At 38.4% G+C, this 14,667-nt stretch overlaps 1 protein-coding gene across 2 annotated transcripts in view; it reads right to left on the bottom strand.

Annotated features, from left to right (window-relative positions):
* Positions 1-2,769, bottom strand: part of SCML4 (Scm polycomb group protein like 4) — a 124,177-nt gene extending 121,408 nt beyond the window's left edge. For both annotated transcript variants that reach the window (XR_006104409.1, XM_042471597.1), the window contains exon 1: positions 2,583-2,769. The gene's annotated coding sequence lies outside the window, so the exon portion shown is untranslated. The remainder of the gene's footprint in view (positions 1-2,582) is intronic.
* Positions 2,770-14,667: the final 11,898 nt, after the last annotated feature.

Genomic DNA, 14,667 nt, shown 5'->3' with positions numbered 1-14,667 from the left:
CAGACCACAGTTTAAAATGTTATTGAAAAATATACGTTGTTGTTGTATGCTTTCAAGTTGTGTTCCTTCAAGTTGTTTATGATTTATGGCAACCCTAAGGCAAATCTATCACAGTATATTCTTGGCAGGATCTGTTCAGAAAGGTTTGACTTGCCCTCCTCTGAAGCTGAGAGAGTGTGACTTGCCCAAGGGTCACCCAGTGGGTTTGTATGGCTGAAGAGGGATTCAGACCCTGGTCTCCAGAGTCATAATCCAAGGCTCCAAACATTATACCACACTAGGTCTCTTGAAAATATATGCTTTGAGCCAAAGAGTGAGATGGAGAATATCATTTGTATTTTCTTTAATTCACCTTAAAACAACAAGTTCAAAGAGCAGGGTGGTGGGGCTTGTAAGGGAGGCAATTTGGATGGGGGGGGGAAACACCACACCATCTTAAATAACTATTATCCCTATGTGGAGATTGTAAAAAGGAGGATGCAGATCAAAATTAAGTAGTGATAGTCTCCAGGTGAATGTGAGAACTGAGTTGCCTTGGTAAGTACCTGAAAAATATTACAGACTGTGTGGTCACTGTTTGTTCATTCACAATATAAACTGTTTCAGAAGGCTGTGCAAACTCACACATCAGCTTGTAGTATTAATTCTGTTCCCCATGGCATTCACCTGTGTATTACAAAGTGTTCTGCTTACAAATGCTTCAAACAGATCTCTGAAGACACTGAGATATCAAATCTATCCAACTGACACCTTTGTGCAAAGCTACATGTCAGGATTGATTCTGACAAGAGATTCATCTCAAATTTTTGATCTAGCACAAGACATCATCCCATTCGTTTCCCCAGAAGTGGAAATTAAACCATTCTCACCATTCTCTCCTCTCAGCAATACTTCAACTGCTTTTTGCTGGATAAAATACATGCATACAAGTGGACGAGATTAAACTGTATTGAAACTAAAATTGCTAAAGGATTTCTCTCTCTCTTTCTCAAAGCATTTTTATTCTAAAGGTCAGCAGATTCACTGATGATTAAAGTTGACATACGCAACTGAAGCTTCTCCCCCTGGTCCACAGATAGGCTATATCAGAATCGTGAGATGTAGTAACTCACTGAATTTGTGCAACACCAAATCAACATAAATCCAACTTCTCTAGCTTTATTGGCTTTAAGGACAATTCTGGTTTATAGCAGCTTGGGAATTATCCTTAAAGGCTTGTCCTAAACACAATATATTTTTAAAAGATACAAACCTTTTAATCCCAGCTGCTTTTCAGGCTGCAGCCCTGCATACACAATACACAAACACACTGCATGTTCTGTTTCTGTTTGTGTGTCTTTCTCTCTCACACGCACACACCAATTTTTCTGTGGTTCCAGTGTTGGAAACCAAGAATAACCAGGTTTATTTTTGTTTTCTTTTTAGAAGCATCCACTATTCAGAGGCTATTAGACCACAAATACACAGGCATTTAAAAACAACAACAACAACAACAACAATAATAATTTGAATTTCAGAAAAAATGTCACAAAACTGCTGAGAGAAAACTCCATATTATTCTTTCTTATTGGGATGAGCCTGTTCACCTAAACTCTATTCATAGGATCTTATTTACAAAGTACCACGAGGAGATGGAAAACAACAAATGCCAAAAATGTTCATTGTTTAATTACTACTTGATGTTAATTGTCCTAGTCTAAAGTGCAAGGTTATGATGTTAGTAACATTGTGAGAGCTTTATGAAGTGAGATTTTTTTTCACCTGGCTTTTTTTGGTTTTGAGTGTAAAATTGAATAGCGGTTATACATATGTTCCAAAATACTGTTTTTTAACAGAGCAAGAAGGAATTTTAAAAGGAGGCAAACACACCCCTTAGGCTAAAAATTGCATTCTGTATAAGTTACATGCTTCATGGTTTTCAAGTTGCAATCATTATGCTAAAATTGCAGATATAGAGAGAGATTTCCTGTTAACTTCAGCAGAGAGATATTAGAATAATTTTTAAAATAAATAAATAGATCATTTTTGGAACGAATGCTGAAAGGCATTCATGGTCTGATTTTAAAAATCCATGGCAAGAGCATGCTTTTTGTGCTTTGCAATAAGAAGCAGATGTAAAACACACCCACTCATCAGAAATAGGGAAAGTCCACTTTGACAGACATAGGAAAAATCTTCAAGACACCCAAATTTATCACCATACACATAGAATCACAGAGGCTGCCAGTCATATACATGCACATACCTTTAGAGAAAACAAAAACAAACCCCACATATTCATGTCTGGGAAGATGGGTTCTATCCCACTCAGCTCCTCCAAAGAAGGTACTATTAATTAGCATTAAGATGGTTAAACTTAAGATGAACTTGACTATGTCATCGTACACCTTGAAGCACGTATGTGCAGACATGTACACATGCACAAACCATATGAAGATATGGTGCTGTTTAGAAACACTGATGTCTATAGCAATGCATGCTGATATAATGACAGCTGATTTTTATTTTTAATAACACAGCAACTCAATGGCAGCAACAAAGCACAGGGAAAAACATACACACAGAGAAAGCTTCCCCCTTACCTATTGCTTATGTTTAGTGATGGGTCGGCTTCTTTACAGACACCAGGTATTTTGGCCCAAAGTGTAGAAGACTTGGAGCACATGCCCACAGACCATTCCACAAGCCATCTTTTCCCTGTCTGTTAGCACACCGTACATCTCCAGCAGCTCCGCTCTCCAGCTGCAAACATCTCATTAGACTAATGCATTCAGCACAGGCAGAAAACTCGATTTACCATAGCTACAGCAATGAATTTCCATTACGATGACAGCTTCAACCACATCATGTCCGGAAAACCAGCCAACCACTGCCTTTTTAAGAACACACACACACACACACTTTACATGCAGAAAACGTGGCCTCTGTATGTGTGTGTATGTGTGTGCTGTGTTTTCTTCCCCTCTCTGCAGCTAAACTAAGAGGGAAAATGTGTCACATTAGGAAGTATGCATAAATCAGTAAAAGCTCTGGCACTTTAGGGTTGTTTGTTTTTTAAATTTTTAAAACCATGTTCCTTGCAGCAACAAGAATTCTTTGACAACGCTGAGAGTGGGTGTTTGGAACCTTTTTTTTAAATTAAAAAACCCTATCCCTCCTTTGTTGCCATAGTAACCAGACTGTATCATCATCTCTTTGTCCCAGTCATGCAGCAATGTGGCCCAGTATTGCGCTTTAGACATCAGCGACACGAAGGATCTGTCGTTTGACTTAGGGTAAGAACAGCAGGTGGCAAAAGCTTTTGACGCAACACAATTGTCATCAGTTAACAGCACTGTTTATGCCGGCTAAGAGTTTTATGTACTAGGTCTTCAGTGCTCCAGGAGCATCCGCCAGGTGTTATACAATGGAAGAGTGATTGGGAAGAAAATGTTTATAGACTGAATCCATTTAAAAATCTGCAGTCAAGCTTGGGAAGAATGAAGCTGTGAACCAAACTACGTCACGGTTTGAGGAGGGGATCTTATTCACTTTGCAAAAAACAGAAGAAACTGAGAAAGAAAGCCCACCCACCCAAAAAAAAGTTAACTAGAGGTACTTTTCCATGGACCATTGCCATATTGGTGGTTGCTGAAATTTTGCTAGGGCTCTTTTAAAAAACACTGCACTTCCTTTTCATGGCAGAAGATTGTTATATATTTAAAAGTTGCCTCTGTAATGTATAACCCTCTGAGTGGGAGTAACAGACAAACTTAAGAAGTATTTTGTTGGCCTCAAACAAGGTCCATATTCTAGTACTATGCTGAGTTTACCACAATGGCTCAGCTACATGCCTACAGGTAGCTCACACCCAAGTCACAATGGTGAAAACATTTCCAAAGCAGGAGCCATATTAGTCTGTTGCAGCAAATCCAACCGACTCTTGTGGCACCTTAAAAGTGGCATAGGTTTCATGGACTGCCACCTGGTTCATCAAATACTAGTGTGGCAGCAATGCCCTATTGCATTCTTCCAACATCTGGTTAAAAGAAGTGCACTGTGCCGAATTATGGATGTTTCACTCAGCTACTATGATTAAAAAGGCTTTGGAGGTTGATAGCTAGAGAGACACCTTATATATTAATAGAGAAACCATTCTGTGATTATAAATCCTAAAACAGCGTCTTTTGTGCACAAGACTGGAGTAGTAACAAGCTTGCAGGAATTCTGAAGTTTACACAAGTACCTGTTTATGGGGGGAACAGTAATGGTGAGAAACTCTGAAAACAGCTTAGTGAGAACTAAGTATACTTGGAGCAGAAGATGAAGGACATAATTTAACGGATTGAAAAGATACAGATAACTATCTGGAGCAAGACTTGTGAAATGCACGCATGTACACATGCATGTCTTGACTGAATGGTTGGACAAATTACTTGTTCCTCTTCACTTTCTCCTTCCCCCTCCTATTCAATTTATTATAGAATTATTTTGTTATTATGTATTCTTATTATATATTTCATTATTTATTATATATATTCTTTAGCTGTAAAAAAAGATTCACATAATTTGACTATCTATAATTAATAATCCAGTTATTAATAATTAGCAATACATGCTCAAAATTAATCTGATATATAACTATTTTGGATGTTTTAAAAGATATAAAGTTTACATAATAGGGATGTAACATTTTCTGACTTCAAGACTTATACTGAACAATCCATATGCTGATCTTTTGAACACAGTTCAATTTATTCTGTCCTTACATCATTCCAAATGAGCTGTATCAGGTAATATCCATATTATATCTATCCTTCATAAACTGAATAAACGATTTCCAATTATAATTTCCAAAAAATCATTTTATTTCACTCACTCAGTTTAACATATTTGGCCGTCTTAACCTGTTTTGTAATATTCCATATTTTTGCTACTTGCATCTTTAACACTGACAGGTTACAGCTTTCTCTAGAAACACTATTTTTGTGGCTGTTAAAAGATTCTAGATCAATTTTAAAAGGTTTCTGTTAACAGAGTGTTTAACACATGAGAAGATTTAAAGTGACCATACTAAGGGCAACTCAATCATATGCTTATTACTGTATTTTCAATATTTTTTATTTGTATTTTACTAATATTTTAAAATTTCTACTGTATTTTAAAAACAATTATTATGAAAGTTTTGAAATAAAACTGCAGTGACAGAAAAAGTCATGTCCTACTTGGGATGGGAGAGGAGGACAGGGAGACAAACAAAGTTGGGACTTCTCAGAAAAGAGTTTGCAGTCCGCCCAGATTTCTCCAGCCAGCAGAGATGGGAGGGAGGATAAAGTAATTTGAGTAGGCAATTTGGCCAATAAAGATTCAAATTCCATAATGATGTAAACAATTAGCCAATTAGATATCTCTTTTGTGTCTTTGTTCACGATTGTCTCTGGAGACCTGGATGGGTTTGCTTTTCTTTTTAAAAGGTCCAATGTTCTAAAAATATCACTGTTCTAATGTAAAGGCTCTGTGCTTCTCTCAAATCAAGTAAAAGAGGAAATAGAGAAGCTCATTTGATTAATAACATCATTTGGGGCTGTAATTTATCATGGAATAAAAAGAATTCAGCTTCTAGGTAGAAATAAAATGTTTCTATTTGTCCTAGGACTTGCTTCTGGAAGGTCCATGAAAAGGGGAATGCCGTGTGCATTATTAGCAAAAAACAAAACATTTCCTCCTTCTCTTTTCCCCCATTAACATGAATCTTTAACAAGAACATTAGATTCTTTAATAAGAATTTAACAAGAATCGTTAACAAGAACACTGATCTTAGGCAGAAAGACAATTTCTGTATTTCTGTTAGCATATTCAGTCAATGACAACCAAACACGTTAAAACAATCAGTTTAATCAAAATTTGCCTGTGACTTTATTTAAACAATCATTTTTTCCATTAATGCCAAATTCCAAAGATGTGAACACCAACTTTCTCAGATTATGGAGATCCATTTTGGTGCAATTTCTAAAAACAAAACTAAACAAAAAACCAAGTCCCTCATATGTGACAATAACAACATTTATTGATTAGCCTGTAGGCCATCTCAAAATAACACCATTATAAAAATTCTATAGAAATTCTATAGAAATTACAAAGGACCTAATAATACAATTATGTGATAAACATATTGTTTAGCGGTGCATATCTCCAATACTGCTGCATTCCCTTTAGTAAAAAAAATTCTGGCGTCAGATGGCATTAATAAATGATTATTTGTTTTAATACTATTCGTACAGTGGGATGTAACAGAATAATACAGTTTAAAATTAAGACCAAAAGAATTTGATTTATGGTAGAAATGAGTAAGACAGATAGGATAGCAACTACAGAACAACCGACTCTAAGAGATAGGAAGTAATTGTTTTGTCTGTATTATTTGTATTATGTTTAGTTTGTATTGTTTTGCCAGTATGTATTTGTATGTTTATCTGTAATTTTTACTCTGGTGAAATAATTTTAAAAAATAAAAACGAAGGATGATTTGTTTTATTGAAGATAAACTGTCATACCTAATCTGAAATTGCCACTCCTACCATCCAGTCTATTCATTCCTTAAAAAGAGACACTTTTTCTAACAATTGTCATCATGTTGGGATAAATACATTGAAACTGAAACTCAAGTTATTTTACAGGAGAAAGGGCAGAACGTACTTTCTTCTTAACCAGGAGGTTTTACACATGAACAGCAAGCACAGGAGAGAAACATGTTTTGTTTTGTAGCTACGTTATGCAGATAATTCCATACGACCAAATTCCAGGAATATGGAATCACCTCAGCATAGCCTCCAAAATTTCACAGATGGAAAACAGGAGAGTGTAGCCAGGAAAAAGGAGGACAACATTAATGATAAATAACACACAAAACTACTAGAATGATGAACCTCTACAAGTTTCTATGGCACTACAGAAGAAAAAAGTAGATTCATAAATGTAACCTTGGGTCTTGTCCGGGGAGAAAGTAGGAATATAAATATAAATATAAATATAAATAAATAAATAAATAGGAAGGGGTGAAGAGATGAAAGTCAGTAAAAAAAATAACCCTTCAAATATAAAATTTATACAAGCCACAGAAACATATAAAAGGTATTTATTTTCTGGAAAATGAAAAATATTTCTCAAAAATAAATTTTAAATTTAAAAAAATCAAGAGAAAAAAATTCACATTTGGAATGTTTCTCTGCAATACTGTTCCTGGTTTAGGGAACTTAATGGTGAGAGAATATTTGTGCCTGTGAGAGAGACAGATTGTAAGAGAACTGGTTGTACACTTCTGCAGGATTTGGTAACTTCAAGGGGATCTCCTCAAGGAAAGCCCATCTTAATTGTCAGAACTGCTATTTACATTTACATGGTGTATTGATTCCTTTCCTTTACCTCAATATGCAGTTTGGGGGTTACACAGCCTAGGCTGCTGTGTTGCAAAGGTCAGACAGGCTGCCACAGTTCCTGGTTTTCCTCTTTGCTCATACTTGTCCTGACTCTACTGGGAAGGGCAACACTCACCCTTTCCTTTCTTCTCCTTCTGGCTGCAATAATGAGTGCAAAGTCTGCAACATTTAGTAGAAGGTGACTGGATGTGAAAGAGCAACAACAGAATCAGGCATTGGAGGGGCTGAGAAGGAGAAAGAAGGACATTTCCAAAACAGCTGAGAAAACAAAAATGCAGAAGATTAACCATAGCCATCTTGTCTGATCAGTGACAGTTGCAGGGTATGCCTTGGTTGAGGGGTGCTGGAGCCAACACTGCCTCCCCCTCCCCCCTCCAGCTGCTTCTTCTGAGCATCTTCCTCCCTCTTAAAGAACAGAACTATGTGTAACCTGTACCCATGTGTCCACATGTGAGGGATAACCCTATGGCATTGAATTTTGAAACAAGGTTCAATAGCTCATCCAATAGGCTGCTTGGTTGTCCACTGAATAGAAGAGGGCACCCTCTTGTCCTTTGCCTCTGGAAGCAAATGTCTTTGAGTGGCCTCAAGCTTGCTTAGTCCAAGGAAGAAGGTGCAACCCTGAGGAGATGCTGCTCTTCCATCCCTGCAATATACTGCTTGCACATTCAAGGAAAGCTCTGCATTTGCTTTGCTGTCCCACAATGAAAGAAAGAGTCTTAGATAGGAATTTCTTAAATGGAAACAAAGAGTTGGAGCTAAGCTTCATGGAAGTAATCCATATTACAATTTTTCATTCCACATTCTACTGGAATACACACACATACGTCCTCTCTCTCTCTCTCTTTTTGCAGAGATTAGGCAAATTATGCTTTTTTGGATTAAAATTCCCAGAATCCCATTTCCAGTGGTAATGGGTATCCAAAAAAAGGGTAACTTTTCCTTTCTCTATTACCAAACTCAGGCGGTGAACTAAAAAATCTGTTTAGCAAAAACAGGGCTACAGGGGGGGAATTATCAATGCACTTGTAAGAAACACAAGGATTGGAGAAGGACAAAATAAATTTGGGAAGGAAAGAGGAACTAAGGGTGTCGTAACTAAAAGAAGAAACATGAATAGTCCAGCGGGACCCAAAATGCTCAGGGGTCATAAAATATGTGTCTGTGGGGACAGAATGGAAAAGTTGTGTGGAGGGATAATGCAATGTAGTGTTCTTGAAGGGGATGTGACTGGCAGGCTGGCTGGGAGACTGAATAGGACTGCTCTACATTCAAATTTTGTTACAGGTATCTCTTGTGAAAGTACTGCAGATCAGTTTTATTGGGTTATGAGAAGACTGGGTTATAAGAGAAGAAAAAAATCCATCCACTTTCTTTACATCATACATAATTTCATACATTACTGTCACGAGCTCACTTAGAGTCAAATTACAGGCTAATGCAGGCATACCTCCATTAACAAAGCCTCTGTCAGCAAAGTCCCTTTTTACAAAGTCTTTTTATGTCCGCCCAACCCCCTTTTTCTTCCTCATCCTCTATCTACCAGAAAAGGTTTTAACAGCTTCAGCAGTGGGACAATGGTGAAAGAAAAGTGGATTAAAACAGACATTTGGTGTTGGGTTGTAGCACTGTGTCTGCTGTAAACAATGGCATAACGCTTAAACTGGGAAAGAATTAGTTTCTCCTCTAGCTGACCCTGATCTCCAGAATCTCTTACTGGGCATGTGTTTATATCACCAGATTCCCCTAGATTGTTTAAAAAACAAACAAACCATAGATTAGACATTTGGCCACCAAACTAGATATCATAAGAAAAATGGAAGCTGGAGAGAGAAAAAGAATAATCCCTGGATTCTTTTGGATGAAGCCTTCAAGTGGTCTCTAAAAAGTTCAAATTGTTTTCATTTATGCAAACTTTGCCTGTCCTAGTTGTTTGGTTTCACAATATACATACTGTTAGTTTTCAATAGAAAGTTTGCTGAAATATGTCAAACCTTCTTTTCTTTTTTTTTTCTTTTTCTTTTCATTTTTGTGTGTGTGCAACCTTTATTTCTGCCTCTGAGATGAAATTTTCTATTAAAGAGGGATAGCCATATGTATTTCCTGCAATTAACCTTTTGCTCCTCCCTCAATGGATTTCCTCAGAGATATGCACTTCAGCAATTAGATTTGCAAATTTGGCTATGTTTATCATCCAGTGACCAATCTCAAAGTAAAGAAGGCTACATGCATGTGAGGGGAAAAACATCTTCCACCACTCCTGTTGCTCAATATACAACACTAGCATAGGCAAAAATGGTGTTGTAGGAAACATCAGCAATAAAATGGCCATTGGCTTTGCCATGATAGGAGGAGCAACAGTTGTCAGCAACAAGAGAGAAACCAAATTAAAAAATATAGCCACGTTAGTCTGTAGACTCAGTATGCAGTAAGATCTTGGAGGATCTTTGAGACTAAGGAGTTTATCGGATGCAATTTTAATCAGGCATGGGATGGGATCAGGTTGGAACAGGTTAAAACTGATTTTACTGAACACAAAATAGCTGCTGCCCTGCCACCTGACCATCACTCGTCCTCCAGCAGTGCTCTGGCAGCCAATTTTGTTACTATGGAAAGCACTGCTGGAGGATGGGTGATGGTTGGGCGACAGCGCAGCAGCAATTTTACATGCAGTAAAATCAGTTTTAAATCGTTCCAGCTCAATCCCATTCCATGCCCGGGTCAGCATTAAAATTGCATGTGATAAACTCCTAACTGTAAGAAGGAAATTGGCAGCATGAGCTTTTGTAGACTTAACTCTGGCGGGTTACAGACCACCAAAAAGCAGCGGTCTGCTGCCGCCGCTGGTTGCAGCATCAGAGAACCGTAGCAACCAAACTGCGCGGTTCCCAGACGCTGTAAAGAAGGAGCACGAAAATCGCGCTCCTTCCTGCACCCCAGAAGAGACACCGCAAGTGCCAAAGTGCGCACTTGCAGCATCATTTCCGGGGCATGACATGCGGATGCAGCGCGTCCGCTACTTCAAGATGGCGGCAGCCGTGTGGAACGGCCACTGCCATTTCGTACAGACTCAGTCCGTACTAGGGTTAGGGGCGTCTGGAAGAGACGCCCCTTTCTAACCCTAGTACTGACTGAGTCTGTGCTAGGGTGCCCGTTTGTAACGGGCCTCTATTTCCTCAAATGCATCTGAAGAGGTAAACTTAAGTGTACAAAAGTTCACGCTGCCAACTTCTTTCTTTCAGTTAGTCTCAAAGGTGCTATAAGATCTATCTACAAGAAAGGAACTGTTTGCTGAGTTGCTGCAAGGGCAACTTTGTTTGACAACAAAGATTGCTTTCTCTGCAGTCTCCCCATCACCTCTATCCACCACTCCAAAAGTGTCTATTGCTGGTGTAATGGACTCTTACACTGACATGAAAGCACCTACAGGATTCCAGCTTCCTACCAACTTTACAGGGTATACAAGCATTGGGATGGGGAGTAGATTAAGAAATAAAAAAATGGAAGGTCCATTGTAGATAGGATGCACAATGGGGATGTCATCTTTCTTGTTACAAGTGAGGGGTTAGTGCAGCCCCTGGACATTAGGGAGTTTTCCAACCCTGCTGTAAGCTTTCTGACCAAGCAGGAATTCAAACACAGGTCTCCATCTCAAAGTCTAGTACTCCTCTCTGTTAAACTGCACTGACTCTCGCAAATCAAAGTATACTGTATAAATGGTGTCAAGGATGATGCGCAGTTGCAGGAACTAATACAACAATTACTGTGATTTTTTTGCATAATATGAATATTTACAAAGAAAATCATTTGGCTGTTAAACATATCATTTGTATATTATATAGATATGGAAATATGGCAAAGTGGAATATGGCAACTGTAAGGGCTGAGGCCTTTTTGATTATATCATGGCTCAGATGACTTGAACCTTCCTCAGTCACACCAAATACACACCAGCACTGATGTGACCAGGACATAGCAAGCTGATAATACAGAAAAGTGGAATATCCTCCAATAATGTGGAAAGTTAATTGCAATTTCATATCTGGAAGACAAATACTTATTTGTCTTCCAGATCTGTGCATCTCAAAACAGCCTTTGTATCTGCTAGCCAACTATGGGGGAATATTTTTGGGTTGGTCCATACCCTTTCAAGTCTGTGGAATATCCTCTCGTGCGTGCATGTGTGCGTGCGTGCGTATATATATATATATATATATATATATATATTTGCACATCTATCACTGTAGATTTAAAAAACCTCTGAGGGATTTAACCTTCCTGATCTGCCTTTCAGCTTCATGTTAATTAATCCCATCCTTTCTCCTGAAATTAAAGCAATCTCCTCACAGATTTGCTCTGTGACTTGGTTGAGCCAAGAGGCAAAATGTGAACAATGCTGACTGCTGCTAATAAAAATCTCACCATTCAAGAGTCCTTAGTTTAAGATTAGTTTACAGAACAATCCTGTGGTATTCCCACACCTTCCTAAGCACTTTCCAATATACATGGGCAGTCAGATGCAAAAACTGACACTATTAATAGGGGAAGAGGGAAAGGAAATTCACTAGGTGCTGCTCTTTCATATGTCACTTAAAAATGCAAGGCTGCTGCCTTTCCCGCCCTGCTTTTTTTCAAAAATTGGCTATCCTAGCTCCTTGGGCAAATCACACTCTCTCAGCCTCAGAGGATGGTAAATCCCCTCTGAAGAAATCTGTCAAGAAAGCCACATGGTAGGGTCGCCTTAGGGTTGCCCTAAGTAGGAAATGATTTGAATGCACACAACAACAACAACAACAACAACAACAACAACAACAACAACCCTAACTGAGCATCCAGACAGACTGGAAGAACCAGAAAGTCCCTGTATTGTTTTGTTTTTTTCCTTTCTCGGATTTGTTTGCTTGTTTGCTTGTTTTTTTAAACCTGCATGACATTTTCCTCATCCCATCAGGGATAAGGGGTGTTAAAAGAGAGTGTGCTAATCTCCCATGAATATGCAGATAAAATCAAAACAAAAAGAACAGGATTTGTTTGCTTGTTTGCTTGTTTTTTGAGATCTGCATGACATTTTCCTCATCTTAAGTATTCCCAGGGAACTCCCAGCACTTACAAGGACTTTTATTCCCACTCTCATGGTCAGTTTATATTAACTTGAAAATTTATCACATGGAGGAAATCCCGTGCAAAAACAGGATTTAAAAGCTGGAAAAAAAACCTCAAAAGCGAGTTGATTTTCACATACATCATTGTTAAAGTGGTGTTAACGTGAATGGAAAATAAACAAAAGCCACTCCTTTTTACTTTCGGGATTTTCCAAATGTAAAAAGGAGCAGCTTTTGTCTACTTTCCGTCTACTTTCTGTTCAGGTTAACACCACTTTAACAATGATGTTGTGTGAAAATCAACCTGCTTTTGTGGGCTTTCCCCCCCCCCCAATTTAAACCCCTGTTTCTGCATGGGATTTCCGTCATGTGATAAACTCCTTGGACTGCACCTACACTACAGAATTAATGCAGTTTGACGCTGTTATGAAAATTCTGGGATTTGTAGTTTTCTGGTATATTTATGCTTCTCTGTCAGAGAGCTTTAGTACAAATCCCAGGGTTCCACAGCAGTGTCAAATTGCATTCATTCTGTAGTGTGGCAGCAGTTTCAATATTTCCAAAAATGAAATGTATCTCTCTATGACCATCTGGGTGTATTCTGAAATTAGCTAAAATGGCCACCATCAAGAAACATAGTGACAGTTCCCAGGACAGCAGATTCAACAGAGATCATGCAAGTAAAGGAGGAATGTTAGCAAGAAAAGAACATCCTAATGCTTAATTAATATAGCTACAGCACTTTAATACTGTGGAAATTGGTGAAAGTCTATTTCTGAAACATCGCCTGAGTCCAGATGTGATATGGGATCAGTGGAAGTGGGAAAAGGAAGAACACAACAGAGGGAGAGAGGGAGGAAAACCCAGGATATTTCAAGAAACCATGGAAATTAGTGCATACCCTTTTAACGTGCCTTGTCCCTGATAGGATAAATGCTCAATTATTTTTAAAACAGGTTTTATCACATTTACCCATGGGCTGGCAAATGAATCTCATTTACAGCCCGAATGCCAGCCTGGCTTATCCCGCACCTTTTCAAGAACAGGAAAATCCTATTCTTGAAAAGCCACAGAATAAGCCTAGCTGGCATATGGGCTGTGTATGGGATGCATTCACCTGCCCATGGGCAAATGTAATAAAACCCATTTTAAAAATAAGTGCACCTTTATCCCATCAGGGATAATGGGTGTTAAAAGAGAGTGTGCTAATCTCCCATGAATATGCAGGTAAAATCAAAACAAAAAGAACAGGAAAGTCTTGATACTTCCAGGGACTTTTTTCCTTCCTGAATAAGGGCTTAGTACCTCCAGACATTGTTGGGGCTACATCTTTCATGAGCTTGCACCAGTGGCTGTGGCTATTGGGAACTCCAACAAAATCTGGAAGTGCACAGTTCCCCAACTCCACTACAAACCAGAAGCTCTAGTGTATCCAAGTGGATCCCACATTCAAACCTGAAATGCAGAATCATGCCAACTATGTATGTTCCAAACCTCATGGCTTTTTCTTAAGGGGATACCACCTCATGAACACTGTTACAAACAGGTTACAGTGGAAGCTTAATTGATTCTTATTTAATACCTCAGATTATGCATTACGCTCTACAAACTGCCTCTCATCTCAAGGTTTTGCTCCACAATGTCTCTCTCTTTTCTTTCTTTCTGTGAAACTAGCATAGTGGCAAGCATACAGAATCATTCCTCAGCAGAATCTTAGTGACTGGGTGTTTTGTTTTCTCTTCCTTCAGTTCTACAAAAGTCTACCACCATCACCACCACCCCCGTCTGTTTGTATTTCCTCAGCAGAATGTGTCATTGTTGTGGCTTGTCATGTCCAGTTATGTCAGTCATATCACACTAGGTTACCATGTCATGTAACATGAACTGGCTGATGCAGCAGCACTGCAGAATAGCTTTGGCCTGAGTCTGGTTTTCTGTTTTTTAAGGTGGTGGAAGGAAATTGTATTCCACCTCATCCTTGCCAACACACTCTTCCAATGCCACTATTAATTTGAGATCCAATTCTTAAATACATATTAGAACTCATAATTTCAATAGATAGCTTACATAGATAAATTAAGGATAGGGTATGACCTCCATATCCACAAGGGATATATTTCCTGATTTACTGTGGAAATGTAAAACTCTGG

Source organism: Sceloporus undulatus, chromosome 1 (assembly GCF_019175285.1).
Source record: "Sceloporus undulatus isolate JIND9_A2432 ecotype Alabama chromosome 1, SceUnd_v1.1, whole genome shotgun sequence".
NCBI classification, from domain to species: domain Eukaryota; kingdom Metazoa; phylum Chordata; class Lepidosauria; order Squamata; family Phrynosomatidae; genus Sceloporus; species Sceloporus undulatus.
Note: the sequence above shows the minus strand (reverse complement) of the source record. Positions and strands in the feature narration are given on the sequence as shown.